This window comes from Octodon degus, unplaced genomic scaffold (assembly GCF_000260255.1).
Source record: "Octodon degus isolate 3935 unplaced genomic scaffold, OctDeg1.0 scaffold00063, whole genome shotgun sequence".
Taxonomy (NCBI): domain Eukaryota; kingdom Metazoa; phylum Chordata; class Mammalia; order Rodentia; family Octodontidae; genus Octodon; species Octodon degus.
Window position 1 is genome coordinate 3354889 of NW_004524639.1, and position 13245 is coordinate 3368133.

The following is a 13245-nucleotide window of genomic DNA, read 5'->3' on the forward strand; positions in this document are numbered from 1 at the left end:
GAGATGGCTCAGTGGAATAAGTGCTTCCCTGGCAAACTCAATGGCCTGAGTTCAATCCCCAGTTCCACAAAAAAAAAAAATTCAGATTTCTGGGCTCCACTCTTCCTGATGCAGAATTACTGGTGGATCCAGAGAAAGCTGAGCAAGTAGTACAAAGCGGCTGAAATGGATGGAACTGAAGGCAAACTACAGTCTTGGTAGTCATGGCAGGAAACAATCAGAATGATGTGATTATTCACAAAGCTGTATCAGAGAGTTCCACAAGAAGGGGTGACCCTGAAGCACAGAGTCTCACTCATTTCTGTTTATGTAGTTTCTACTTTAATAAGAGACTTTTAAATAAGTGGCCATTATCTGTGAATGAGAATACATCAAAGGAAGTTGTAGGAGTAATTTTGACATTTATAGCTTTAACTTCATCCATGAGATGAAATTTGAAAAATGTTCTCGAAGATCCATCTTTGGGTTTTAATAAATATAAATTTCTGAAAGTTTCATGCTCAAGGGTATTTTGTTTTTCTCATATTTGTTTGAATTTGAGAAGAATGACTTTTCTCTTACACTCACAGTGTAGGAATGCTAGTGGCTCCCACTGAATCAGCCTTTTCTGTTCCTGGAGGAAAGTATTTATTAAAAATCAGACTGCATTCTTGACATGGAATGATTTTTTTTATGTTGCTGCAAAGTTACATGAATTCCTGTAATTGATCCCCAAACAGTCTGGTCAAATCTTTCTTAAAAAGCAAATCTTTTTCACAAAGAGAAGATTTCTGAGCACCCAAGTCTTATTTTGTACCCAGGTATGTGTTTGTCTCAAAGCAGTTAAAGCACTACCTAAATCATCCCTTCTTAAAACTGGACCTCGGGTATGAGTGGGAGGAAGGAGAGGGAAGAGGGCAAGGGAGAGAGGGAGAGACATTGAAGGACCAAGGGTACCCAGGGCCAGTCCCCACTTGAGGCTTCCTCCCCTTCATCCTCATCTGCTCTTCAGGACCTCATTCTGCAGTCTCACCATATCCACACAGGCCCCAACATCCGTCTGGGATACAACTCTGCTATCTGGTAGAGACTGACCCAGAGGGACCTCGCAAGGGAAATCAAGGCCTATGACTGTAGGTTCCAGGCTTATTTCTGAGATCCTCTAGTAATTCTCCATAAGTGTCTCTTCTTTGCAGTTTCTCCGAGATGCCAGCTTTTCCACTTTGGGAAGTTCCTTTGCATATAACATGTTTGAGGGGAGTTAAAGTGTCTTTCTCCCTCAGCCTCCGGCTTCCTGTTGCTCAGGGTGAGTTAGACAATTAGTCCTAAATACTCCCAGCTGTTAGACTTTCCCAGGGGATGCTCTTTGAGAAGCGGTTTTCTCCTTTGGTAATTTTGATTGCTTCTAATGAGGTTGCCTGCTTTACCTGTAATAGACAATGCTAGAATGCACGTTGCTACAGCACCTTTCGCCCTTAGGCTTCCAAGAGTGCTCTGACATCACTGATGAGAACCTTGGACCCAAAGGCATTTCCCCTGTGTGAATGAAATTTTTTCCCATGTTTTCTCCATAAAACTGACTTGTTCTTCTCTGGGGTACTCTGTGTGTTTAGGGAAGTGACTCTTCTGAAGAGAGACGCACATGGAGCAAGCACAGGGAGTGGGAGAACAGTAGTAGGAGAGAAAGGGGCAAGGGAAGAAAAAGGGTTTGAGAGAGCCTTGGAGGTGTCAGTGTCATAAGTAGGAAGGACGTGTTGGAGGTAGACAAGAAGTGCCAGAGGGATGCAGACAGTATGCCAGGAGCAAGAACATCACAGTGCTGTGAGCAGCCTGGAGACAGGAGTGCCCTGGAGAGCCCGGGAATGGGGAGGCCAGGAGTACCCGGGGTGGGACAGTACCACCCAAGTGCTTCAAAGACCCAGATAGATCTCAGTTGAAACAGAGCCTCTCTTGGTTAATGTTACTCAAAATTTTAGGCCAGGGAGATAGCTCAGTGGCACAGTGGCTGCCTTGTAAGTGCAAGGTCTTGAGTTTGATTTCTCATACCCCCCCAAAAAAAAAGAAAGAAATTTTAGAATTAACGTCTTTCTGCATCACAATGGGAAGCATGATTACTTACTTACCTTAGTGGTTCCCAAACGCCAGAACTCGATAATGTTCATGGACTTGTTCTGGATAAAACATCATGTTCCTGGATGCCCTCTCTAGAAATTTTGGTTTCAGAAAGCTGGGCTGAGGCCTGGAAGCCCATGGCAACTCCACCCCAAGACTCTGATGACTAGAAAACATCAGTCTTTCTTTAAAACCTTTTTTAAAATGTATCTGGTTGTTATAGGGTCTTACTACACAGCTTGGACTCATAGTGATTCTCCTGTTTTCAGCCTCACCAGCACTGGGATTACACGGATGTGCCACTATGCCTGGACTCGGTGGCTAGCTCAGCCTGCATTGCAGGAACCAAACAGTGGTTCCTGTGTTTGCCTAAGCAGGTGCTTTACTCTGCTCAGCTGTCTCACCTGCCCCAAAAACATCAGTCTTAAGCTGTACACTTTCTCAGGAAGTAGTCACAAGTTCAGTTGAATCACTGATCTAAACCTTGCTTTCCAAAAAGGCCCAAATGAAAAAAGGAGCCAGAAGTCTCAGTGATCATCCTATACAGTAGTCTGATACATTTCACAAACTCAAAATTAATAATAAAGATAGGGCCCCACTCTGCACTAACATACCCCTGCCTCTCCTGACTCACCCCTCCCTGGTTCCAGTTAAACTCTATAAAAACAGATAGCCAGCCAGGGGGCCATTCTCTGCTGATTTGATTTTTTAAAAAAAAACATTACAATATCATGTTATTTATTCAGTTAGTTTCCAGATCCTGTTTTCTGTTTCTACTCTCCAGTACAAGGAAGCAGGGATCCTTCGAGAAATGGCTGGTTTTAACACTGAGGAGAGAAATCCATAGGATGATCCCAGAGCACCCTGTAGTGCTAGAAGGTATGGAAGTTGTGGCTTACAAACAAAAACTAAAAACAAGACAATGATGGGATATGTCGCAGGAGCCAGCTGGAAGAGCCATCAATGTCCAAGGCTGGGAAATGTTGAGAAATAAGATTAAAATAATATTTGCAATCTTACCCAAAGTATGAAATACATATTAAAAAATTTACATTGATATAGTTACATCATTAAATGAATGAATGAAAAGATATAAATCTCTTCTAGAGGATTATTCCAAAGAATGTACATAGATACGTTGTGCTCACAGAGGTGGGACACAACTTCTTACTCCTTAAGTGAGCTGTGACAAGCAACTTCCTAGTAATGGATATGGTACAGAAAAGGAAAGAGGAGTAACATTACATTGGAAAAAATGATGAATACTACTTTATCCCAGTGATAAAGGCCAACATTAGCCATAACTGACTTCCATAGCAAGTATTCTTATTGTGTTGTGATGCCAGTATCACTGTACTTGGGTGGTCTGCTTCCCAGTAATCCATGCCCCTCATCTAAGGATAAAACACGAGACCAATTTCATTGGAGGAAGCTCTAGAAACTAACAGCAGTCAAAACTGCCAAGGTCATCAAAACACAGGACATTTTAAGAAACTTTGACCTCATAGAGGAGCCCGAAGAGACGTCCAAGAGAAAGCTGCAGAGAAAAGAGGCTTCTGGAGAATTATTAGAGGATCTAAGAAATAAGCCTAGAGCCTAAAGTCATAGGCTAGAGCATCTCTAAACAAAAGAAGTCAACACTAAGGAAATAGGAGTATAGTATAAGCATTAGTTTAAAAATAATGTATTACTAATTAGCTTGTTAGTTGTGACAATGGGGTCTCAATGATGATGGGGGAAGTTGGATGTAGGACATAAGGTAAGTGCTTAGTGTCTTCACCCTAGGCGTAGCCCCACTGACTAAATACAAAGCAAATTCATAGCACTAGGCTTCCATGAAGAGAACCACCTGCACTACCCTGGCGGCCTGAAAGCCTGAAAGCTCTTTTTTTCTTTGTTTTTGGGACTAGAAACCAAACTCAGGACCTTGAGCTTGCCAGGCAGGTGCTTGTGCTCTGCGCTATCTCCCCAGCCCAAGCCTGCATACGCTCTGCTTGCAAATAAGTAAAGCCATAGTACTTTTCTCCCTACAACCTTCTCCTAGTACTTTCCTCCCTATAACCTTCTCCTTAGAGAAAGATGACTGACACTCCTTCGCTTTTATCAAGCGATGGTTTTAGGAAAATCTTAGTGTGAACTTCCCAAAGCTGCAGCTATATGGTGCTGTAAAGAGGAGAGATGGTAGCTGGCCAGATAGCTCAGCAGATTAAAACACCTGTTTAGGCAGATGCAGGGACTGGGGTTTGAACTCTAGCATGCTGTGCTGGCCCTGCCCCCAGGGCATGCCGAGCCAGAGACTGAGACTGGGCGTGGTGGCGCGCGCCTGTAATCCCAGCACTTGGGAAGTTGAAAACAGGAGGGTCACTATGAGTCTGATCTGTGTAGTGAAACCCTGTACTAAATACATAAAAAAATGAGAGAGATGGTGGTTGTAAGCATAAGCCACACAGTGTGGTCTAAGAGAGGTCACCCTGTTATGTCCAGCCAGTCAGAACTTTTCAAAAGACTGCCTTGTCCCCACCCAGCCAGGCATTCTTGCAAAGAGCATCGATGCCTGGGCTTGCTTCTCAGATTGACTTCTGGAAACCTGGACATTGGTCCCAGGAGGTGATAGGACCTAAGTAGGTTGCATCCTTCCTGTTGCTGTTTCCTAGCTTCACATCACTACTGATAACAAAGGACAAGTGTCCATTTAGGACCAAATGTCATAGGTATAGACCTCTCCCTCACCCTTTTCTCCATCACCCATTCTGTTCCTAGCAGTGGACAGCTGCCAGAAAGCTGGGTAGAGACATTGCTTTCACTCTATTCCCCCAGGGGCAACTTCATCAATGAAAGCACTATATTGAGCTCATTCTGGAGGAAAGATTTTTTTTAAAGAATGGCAAGCCACAAGTAGGAGACTGACACTAACTCACAGAGTTTACTTTCTCATCTCTGAAGAACATCAGTGTAAGAAGATCCTTCAAAGCCAGGCAGGTTGATTCCTATTCCAGTGAGTGGCTGAATCTGGTGTCTGTCCTTTAACAACTGTGCCCCTTGGGGTTTAGCAGAGGAAATGCTAGAAAGTGAATGCCAGAGACTTTGGCAAATTTCACGTGTAAGCATTTATTCTGGCTTCGTATAGACTTGGATGTAGGTCCCAGTTTATAGGGGTTGGGTCCTAGAATTTCTTAAATATGTGATCTGGGCCAATCACCTGGCCATCACACAACCTAGGTTTCTTCATTTATAAAATGGGCTTGCTAACACAGTTTTGTGAGTTCAGGGAGCTAATGAGTGCAGCCCAGTGCCTGGCACAGGAATGATGCCTACTGGATGGCAGCCTTTATCACTGAAGCTCTGCAGCATGGATCCAGAGTAAGGGGACTTTCCATGGAGTAAGGCCTGGGAATGGCTGAAGACATGTTGCTAGAGGCTTGCTGGTCTGTAGAGTGATTCCTCCATGCTGAGTGAGAAATGGCTCAGGAGCAAAAGCTTGCTCTTGGGAGAATCCAAGAAGAGGCAGCAAGAAAAATGAGCATTTTCCAAGGTGATATCCCACATGACTGACATTTCATATACTTCTGTTTTTAGGCCCATAGGAAGCAGAGAGGGTCATTCGTCAAGAAGGGGTTTTTAGGGGGGAGCAGCTCTGGAAGCTTGCTCCTTTGGCTTTGGCATGTGCGATGGTCCCTGTCTGGGCTTTGCATTCCAGTCCCCGGGAGCTAGGGGCAGCCCTAAGAATGGGCAGCATTTTGCATCTGCCTTCCCAGGTGTGGTCCTGAGAATGTGCTCATAGATTTCCATTTAACAACAATCGTTACTAGAGAGCCTACTCCTTACTTTTTCGGATTGTGCAGCTGATGACTGGCTGACCTCATTAAAAAGCAGGTGGAGGGGGATAGAAGCAGCTGTTGCTACAGGAAACAAGGCTTTCCCCTTAGGGAACACCCTGGGTGGGGGTGGATCCAGAATGGCAGCTGTCCTCTACCCAGAGGTTGGGCCAAGCCGTGGGTGACTGTGGGCTGAGAAACCATGCAGAGTGGTCCAAAACAAATTTTCCATCTAGCTTGCACCACAAGGACCCCTGTTTCAGTAACTTGCTCCCTTTTTCTCTTGGGTTAGAATCTATGCTCCAGACCTCATCCTGGGGTGAGCCCGGCCTCAAGTCCAAGGCCTGCTTGGAACTGGTTGCAATACTGTCAAAGAACTAAGTAGCAAACAATCATGCAGACTGGTGTTTGTGGCTCACATAATACGCTGAGCCTTCTCTGAGTTAAAATTACAGAGATATATACAGCATTAAACCTTCACGTACCAGGGTGAATACTTAAGCCAAAGGCTTGGCAGTGTAATTTTAGCTGAGAGCTACAGTTTGGGGGTGGGGATATGGGGACAAGGAAAGTTTCTTGGGTACTTGTTAATTCCTGATGGCCCCTTTTTTCTTCTGCAGAGAATATTATGCTTCTTTGGAGGACTAGACATATAAATCCACCGTATTCTAACCAGTTCTCATACCCTTTTCCTATCACACCACAGAAATAATCTACCAAAGCAGAGAAACCCCGAACAGATTTCTGTAGATTTTTTTTTTAAAAGCTAACAGCACTACTGAATAGTCCACATATTTTCCTACTTTTAAGAAGATTATTATAGCTTTTGGGTTATTTGCCCTCTTCTTAACCTATTTTCTGCTGGTAGGACACCAACCAAGCAAAGTGGCTTTCAGGGCTTCCTTGGCCCTTTTTCTGTAATTGGCCTCTTTTACTTCTTGAGGGAAAAAGGAAACCCCACTTCCAGAAATTCAAATCAAGTAGCATTTCTCGAGTACCTACCAGATTCCTGTGCTATTTCCAGGCACTGCAATTGGAGAAGGATGTTACAAGTCTCTATGTCTGAAGTGCACCAGCTCCAGTCTGGAGATGAGGCCCAGTGACCATAGACTGGGTGGGAGACTGCCTGGGTAGAGCCAGTTGGCACCTGGTGTTTCACAGGAAACCTCAAGAAGGGAACTGGAGAGTGTGGTTTCTTAAACCCCTGTCCTGATTCATTTGCTTTGTTTATGAAACACACTGCCTGCTATCCAAATGGCTGCATGTTGAAACTTCATTAGCTCTTTTCAAAGCCCTTTTTCTATCAGTATAAAGGTTCTTCCTAACACCACTGGTTTCCTTGAAAGGTTTGTCAGCTGCTCCTGATAGAATCACTTCAAATGAAAATGCTTCATTCCAGGGGATATTTTATTTACAGCCAAGCAGCTGTAACTAGTGGCATTCCCCCTACCAGGCTATAGTGATGATACACCTTTGATACTGCTGAATGATTCTGCCAAGGATTCCAGTTTGCTCTTATGCAAGTGAATTGTTGGATTCAAAATAAACCCATCCAGGCTGCCTCTTCCCTGCCCCCACTCACTGTACCAGTCCTGAAAGCATGTAGCCCTCACAGCGAGATCTGTTGGCCTACTGAAAGTCTAGCACGAACATGAAGCTGGTCCTCCTTAACTAATGAGTGATGGCAAGCCATCTGGCAAGCTCAGCTCGGAGAATGATTCGTTCTGTACCAGACTCATGCAGCCAAGATAGCTACCTTCCTAAGCCCCCAGAACCAGTATTTCTGTGGGACTACATTTCGCCCCTACATTCATGGAGTTTTATAGCTGAAAAGGACAATTTTATGACATCACTGCAGGAGGCTGCACATCCTTGCCTGATTCACTTGCAATACTCTAAACTTTTATTTTCCTTGAGTGAAGAACTTTAAAGAAAACAATGCTTTTTTGGTTTATTTTATCTTATTAATGCGTGTTTGCAGTACATGCATTTTAGAGTCATCTTGGGAAGTTGGTGCACATACATATGGCTTGATTCTTTTTTTAAAACCTCTTTCCCTCCCCTCCCTCCTTCCTCCTCCAATTCTGCTTTTCTCCCTTTTATTCTTGTTGTCACTATTAGTCTTAGGTCATATCTATGATGTATAATGCCCACATTCATTTAGGTTACCTATTTTCCCATCCCTGGCCCCTCACCTTTTGCTGTAGGTCCCCTGGGCCCCTTCTGTGTGCAAGAGCTTTATCCCCTTGTCCCCGTCTGTCCTGCCTTTATTTCCACTTAGTTGTACTTTTCCTTACTAGGATGAGGGATACCATTTGATACTCAAATCTGTGTGTCTGATTTATTTCATGCAACATTGTATTGACTAGGTGCATCTATTTTCCTAGAAATGTTCCAAATGGCAGTTTCTTTATCCAGTCATTTGTTGTTGGGTTTACAGGCTGTTTCCAGGATTTTGCTGTTATGAATGATGCTGCTATAAACATTGGTACACAAGTATCACTGTCATATGATGTCTAAAACTCTGTGGAGAAGATACCTAAAAGGGGAAGAGCTGGGTCATATGGAATTTCTAATTTTAGTTCTTTGAGAAATCCCTCAAAACTTTTATGAAGTGAGCGCAGGACTAAAGGTTCCAGTACTAGCTGTAGTCCCTTGTCTTCAAAACGCTCACAGTTTCTGAGGGGTGAGAGGGAGCTCCCCACCTGACTCTGATATTAGATAGTAAGAGCCAGGAATAGCGGCAACAACAAAGTGAGCCATGTGAACCAAAGGAAGAAAGGATTACTGCTTCTAGTTGGGAGAGGAGAGGGCCAGGAAATTCTAATCAGAGGAGGTGACTGAGCTGGGTCAGATTTCAGTGGGGGGCGGTGATTCTGGGAGCAAAGGCATGCACACATTTGCTGGACTCAGGGAACTTACCCTGAGAGATGGGAGGCCTCTCATGGACAGTAGTTTTGCAGGGAATGAATGAAAGAAAGAGCACATGGCTACAGAATGGTGTTTTCTAACTGCAATCCTTCCATTCTGATAGACCGCTACTCCAGGCAGCATTTGAGGATGGCCAAGTGTGCCTTATTTGGATGGCTCCTCTTTAGGCTCTAAAGGTTGGTATGCAACCACCTTCCCTTAAATGGTGGCAACAGGGGTGGCAGCCAAGGATGGCAGCTTTGTGAGAGAAGGGAGGTAAATCCGAGAAGATTTATTTTGGTCTCATTACCAGCAGTCCTTTGCTGAGCACAGCTTAATAAGAGGGAAACTCCTAATGAAGTCCTGAGTATCACCAAAGTGTTCAGGCATGGCTTGAAAAGCCAAAGAAGATGAAAAGAAAGAAAGAAAGGAATCAAAGGGTCCTTTAAAAGAAAAGAGGTAGACAGTAATAGCTGTAGAACTTGGAACAGCTCTTTTGCTGATTGGCAGGTTGGAATTGCAGCTTAGCGATGTTGAAGGGTAGTTTCCCTCTAATGCTGTTACTGATACAAGATTCTCTGTTCCCACAGAGAGAGCTATGTTGGGGAAGAAAGAAAATGTTTGAGGTCTGATTCACGAGCATGCTGACTGGCCCGTGCACTGGGGCAGAAGAGCAGCAGCGTTTCTGAAAGAATGTCATCCTCTTTTCTGTTTGTTTTTTTCTCTACATCAAAGAAAGTAATGTAGGATATTTGTCACTAAAGGCGTGCTTTTCTCCTGCCTTTATTTTCCACACTTTTCAAGCCTGCCATTTTATTACAGTAGTGGGGAAGAGAATGTCAACCTCCAATTGAGAGTATGTGTAGCCTTGAGGGGAGGCGTCAGTGTTGGGGCCTCAGCATCTATGAAAAGATGGCAGGTGACTATGTGCACGTACTGCACAGGATGCTAGGTTTTCCTCGGTGCCTGTCTAACTCTGGGCAAGCGAAGGATCCTAGAGCGTCAGAGCTAGAAGGGGTCTAGAAGAGCACCGAACCCAAGATCTTCCTGTACATATGGGGAAACAGAGGGCCATGCAATCCCCAGGAGGCCAGTCCATGCTTAGAACTCAGGGTTCTTTCATGTGGCCTTTACACCAGCCACAGGCCGCCAGCCCTTCCTCGGAAATGGGCCCAAGCTGTAGCTTATTGTGGAAAAAGAAGGGTCTGCTTTCACCGCTGTCAGTGAGCCAAGGTGCAAAGAGAGGGACAGACTTACTTGCTGCGCCACTACCGCTACTAAACTTGCTTGTCTCTGTCTGGGCACAGCTCCCTGCCAGGGAGCCTGCCACCCTTCACATCCCTCGCTAGGCAAAGATTCAGTGAACTCCCTCTGTTGCTGATGGCATTCAGGTGCACAGAGGCACACCGTACCTAAGGCCCACTTGGGAACAGGACGCGTCATCAAACCACCATAGTTTAGCTGTCACCTCTTCTGGGCAGTATTCCTTGATTTCCGAGACTGAGCCATAGAACTTCTCCTTGCCTCAGCATTAAATGCTGCTCATTGTTGTTCTACTCATATTTTGCCTTCACTAGGCTGTTTCTTTTTTCTTTTTGAGACAGGGTCTCGCTATGCAGTTTAGGCTGGCCTTGAACTCACTTTGTAGCCCAGGCTGGCCACACATTTGCAGCGATCCCTCTGCCTCAGCCTCCTGAGTGCTGGCGTTCCAGGTGTACACCACCACATCTGGCTACTGAGTCTCTTGAGAATAAGGACCATATCTTCACCAAGACCCCAGTGCATAGGGAAGGCCTACTGTGAGTATGTCCAACCTGTAGGCTTTGGGCTTGTTGTGCTATTTTATAGGCTTGGTTCATTTTTTGTTCTTATAGTACAGGGAATGGAATCCACAGCCTTCACATTGAGCTATGTACCCAACTTTTTTTACATTTATTTTTATTTTTTGAGACTAAATCACTCAATTCCCCAGGCTGAGCTCGAAGTTGCATTCCTCCTGCCTCAGCCTCCCTTACAGTGCTGGGATCACAGGTGTGTGCTATCATGCCCAGATGTGTAATTTCATTTAATGTTTTAAAAATATGGTAAAAAGTTTTGTTACTTATATACACTGAACATATTATACATTTTATAGGTGGCCCAACTCACTCAGTACAGACCACACAAGCCAAAAGGTCTAGGTCATAGTAGACACACGGTGTTTTCTGAATGATGACTCAGACTCCCATGATTGCAATGTTTGATCTCATTTCCTCAATGACTTAAAAAACCACCACACCAGGTAGAAAAACAGGCATTCAAAATGAGCTCTTTGTAACTGCCTAGACATAATACTTCCCAGGCCTTCAATAGTACAAATTCTGAATGGCTCTTCTCTGTCACCACAACTATTACAGGCACACCAGTATAGCCCCACATTTGGTTCCTTTTTCATATCTGTGTTTGCAGCCTCTAAGGAACAGTGTGCTTGATGTAGGTTCTCTGGCCTTGGAGGGAGCTCCAAGTTTTGTCTTCAAAACTATTCTTACAAATCATTTACCTTCAGAACCCTGGGTGGTTGGAAATAGTATCTTTCGCTTAGATTCATTTGTTACAGGAAAATGAGCAAAAGATCTTCTTTCTGTATTGTAGTGAAAGCTGTAGAGGTTGAGCACCCCTGATCAGAAGAACATCTTACATAGGGGATGCTCCGAAATCCAAAGTGTTCTAGGTACCAATAACACACAACTAGCGGCAAATTCCAAGCCTTATTTCATGTGAGAAGTTGCAGGCAAAATACAGGAGATGACTTAAAATACTGAATAAAATTGCCTTTAGGCTATGCAGACAAGTTGTATGTGAAACAAATGCCTTTGCTATTTTGGCTTGGGTCCCATCCAAAGATATTTCATTACCTATTGGCAAATATACTAAGATCTGAAAAAGAAACCAATCTCGCAAACCTTATGGATAAGGGATAACTCAATATATAGTAGGATATCTAATGATGAATTAGTAAGTTGTAAGGGTCCAATATCTTGGTTTCTCATTTTTTTTTCCTGGTCTATATTCAAATTTCTCAACAATTCCTGTTTGAAAATTTACCTAAGTTTTTAGGTAGAAAAAAAAATCCCTGATACCAGAGTTAACAGGACAAACAATTGATGCTCAGGCCCTGGCTCAGGGCTGGACATGATGTAAAACTCTTGAGATTATTTCAGTGTGCAGCAAGAACCATTCAGAACTATTGTTCTAAGTAGAAAGTGGTAATGGCTTCATGCCTTACTCTTACTTTCTCTCTAAGGAATTCTAAAAGCTGATGGTTCTTTAAACCAGAACTCACAGGATGCTACCCATCCTGCGACAGCAGGAGATAGAGCAGATTTTGAAGGTGGGATATGAGATTTTCTCTCACCTGGAGTTTTGCCTCAGCCAGCACTTATCTAAGCACATGTGAAGCTCTGGATTGAAGTCTGGAAGAGACACTCCACTTCCTCCCATGCTCTACAAGGCTCCACACCCTCATGAGAACTCACGGTACCTTGCTCTTCCTTATAGATCACAGAATTTCACATGGACTTTAAAAATGCCTTTGAAAAGGTATTCCAAATAATCTGCCAAGGCTAGTTTCTCCATAGCAAGTTTTATGTCATTTCAAACTGAGTGAGGAAGTGTTTGGTGCTGCCTTCCACTCATTTATTTCTTTGGTCTAAATGTGTGGTGCACACATAGTGGAAGCAGATCTCTGATTCTGGAGTGTTTGAGGTTTGGGGCTTGCTCAGAAAGTTTCTGGTACGATCAGGGGTGTGTTTACATAACTCTGAGGCATCCTGTTAATGTGTGCTGCACAGTCAAATAGGTCAATAGAGTGAAAAATCAATCTAACCAGTGGACTGATGGACCAATATGCTGTACAACTGACTGGACTCATGGATTCAATCAAGAAGACTGAAGCACAGTACTGTACCTTGGGAAGCCAGACGGTCTGCTGATGTGGAAGCATCCACCTAGTCAGCATTGGTACCCATCTGGCTCAAGCCACTGGCATGAAATTTGATTGAAGACTTCAGGAGCACTGGGGATACAAGAAGGGTGGATGAATCTTCTCTTTTGTTATACCAAAGTTCTTAAAATCCACAGCTATCTAGTTTTCTACCCATAAGTTTCTTCTTGAGGAAGGAAAAGTGGAGCATAGCTCTCTGGAAGCTTCTTATCTGTGTGAACTTGAGCAAATGTTGACCTCTCTGAGCCTCATTTCTTCCTCTGTCCTGGAAATAAGCATAATTTATACTTGACAGGATTGTTGGGATGGCTCAGTGAGACTAGGCATGGGGAATGCATAGAAAAATCTTTGATGGATGAAAAATACCTGTTCCTTATTATGCCTAAGATGTTTGAAATGCAGTGAGATAGTGAGGTTAAGATTGATAGCCCAAATCGTTTGATAATA

At 43.8% G+C, this 13245-nt stretch overlaps 1 protein-coding gene across 2 annotated transcripts in view; it reads left to right on the forward strand.

Moving 5' to 3' along the window:
- The window catches only part of Hs6st2 (heparan sulfate 6-O-sulfotransferase 2), a 352282-nt gene that overhangs the window by 210898 nt on the left and 128139 nt on the right, over positions 1-13245 (forward strand). The gene's annotated exons all lie outside the window — the stretch shown is intronic.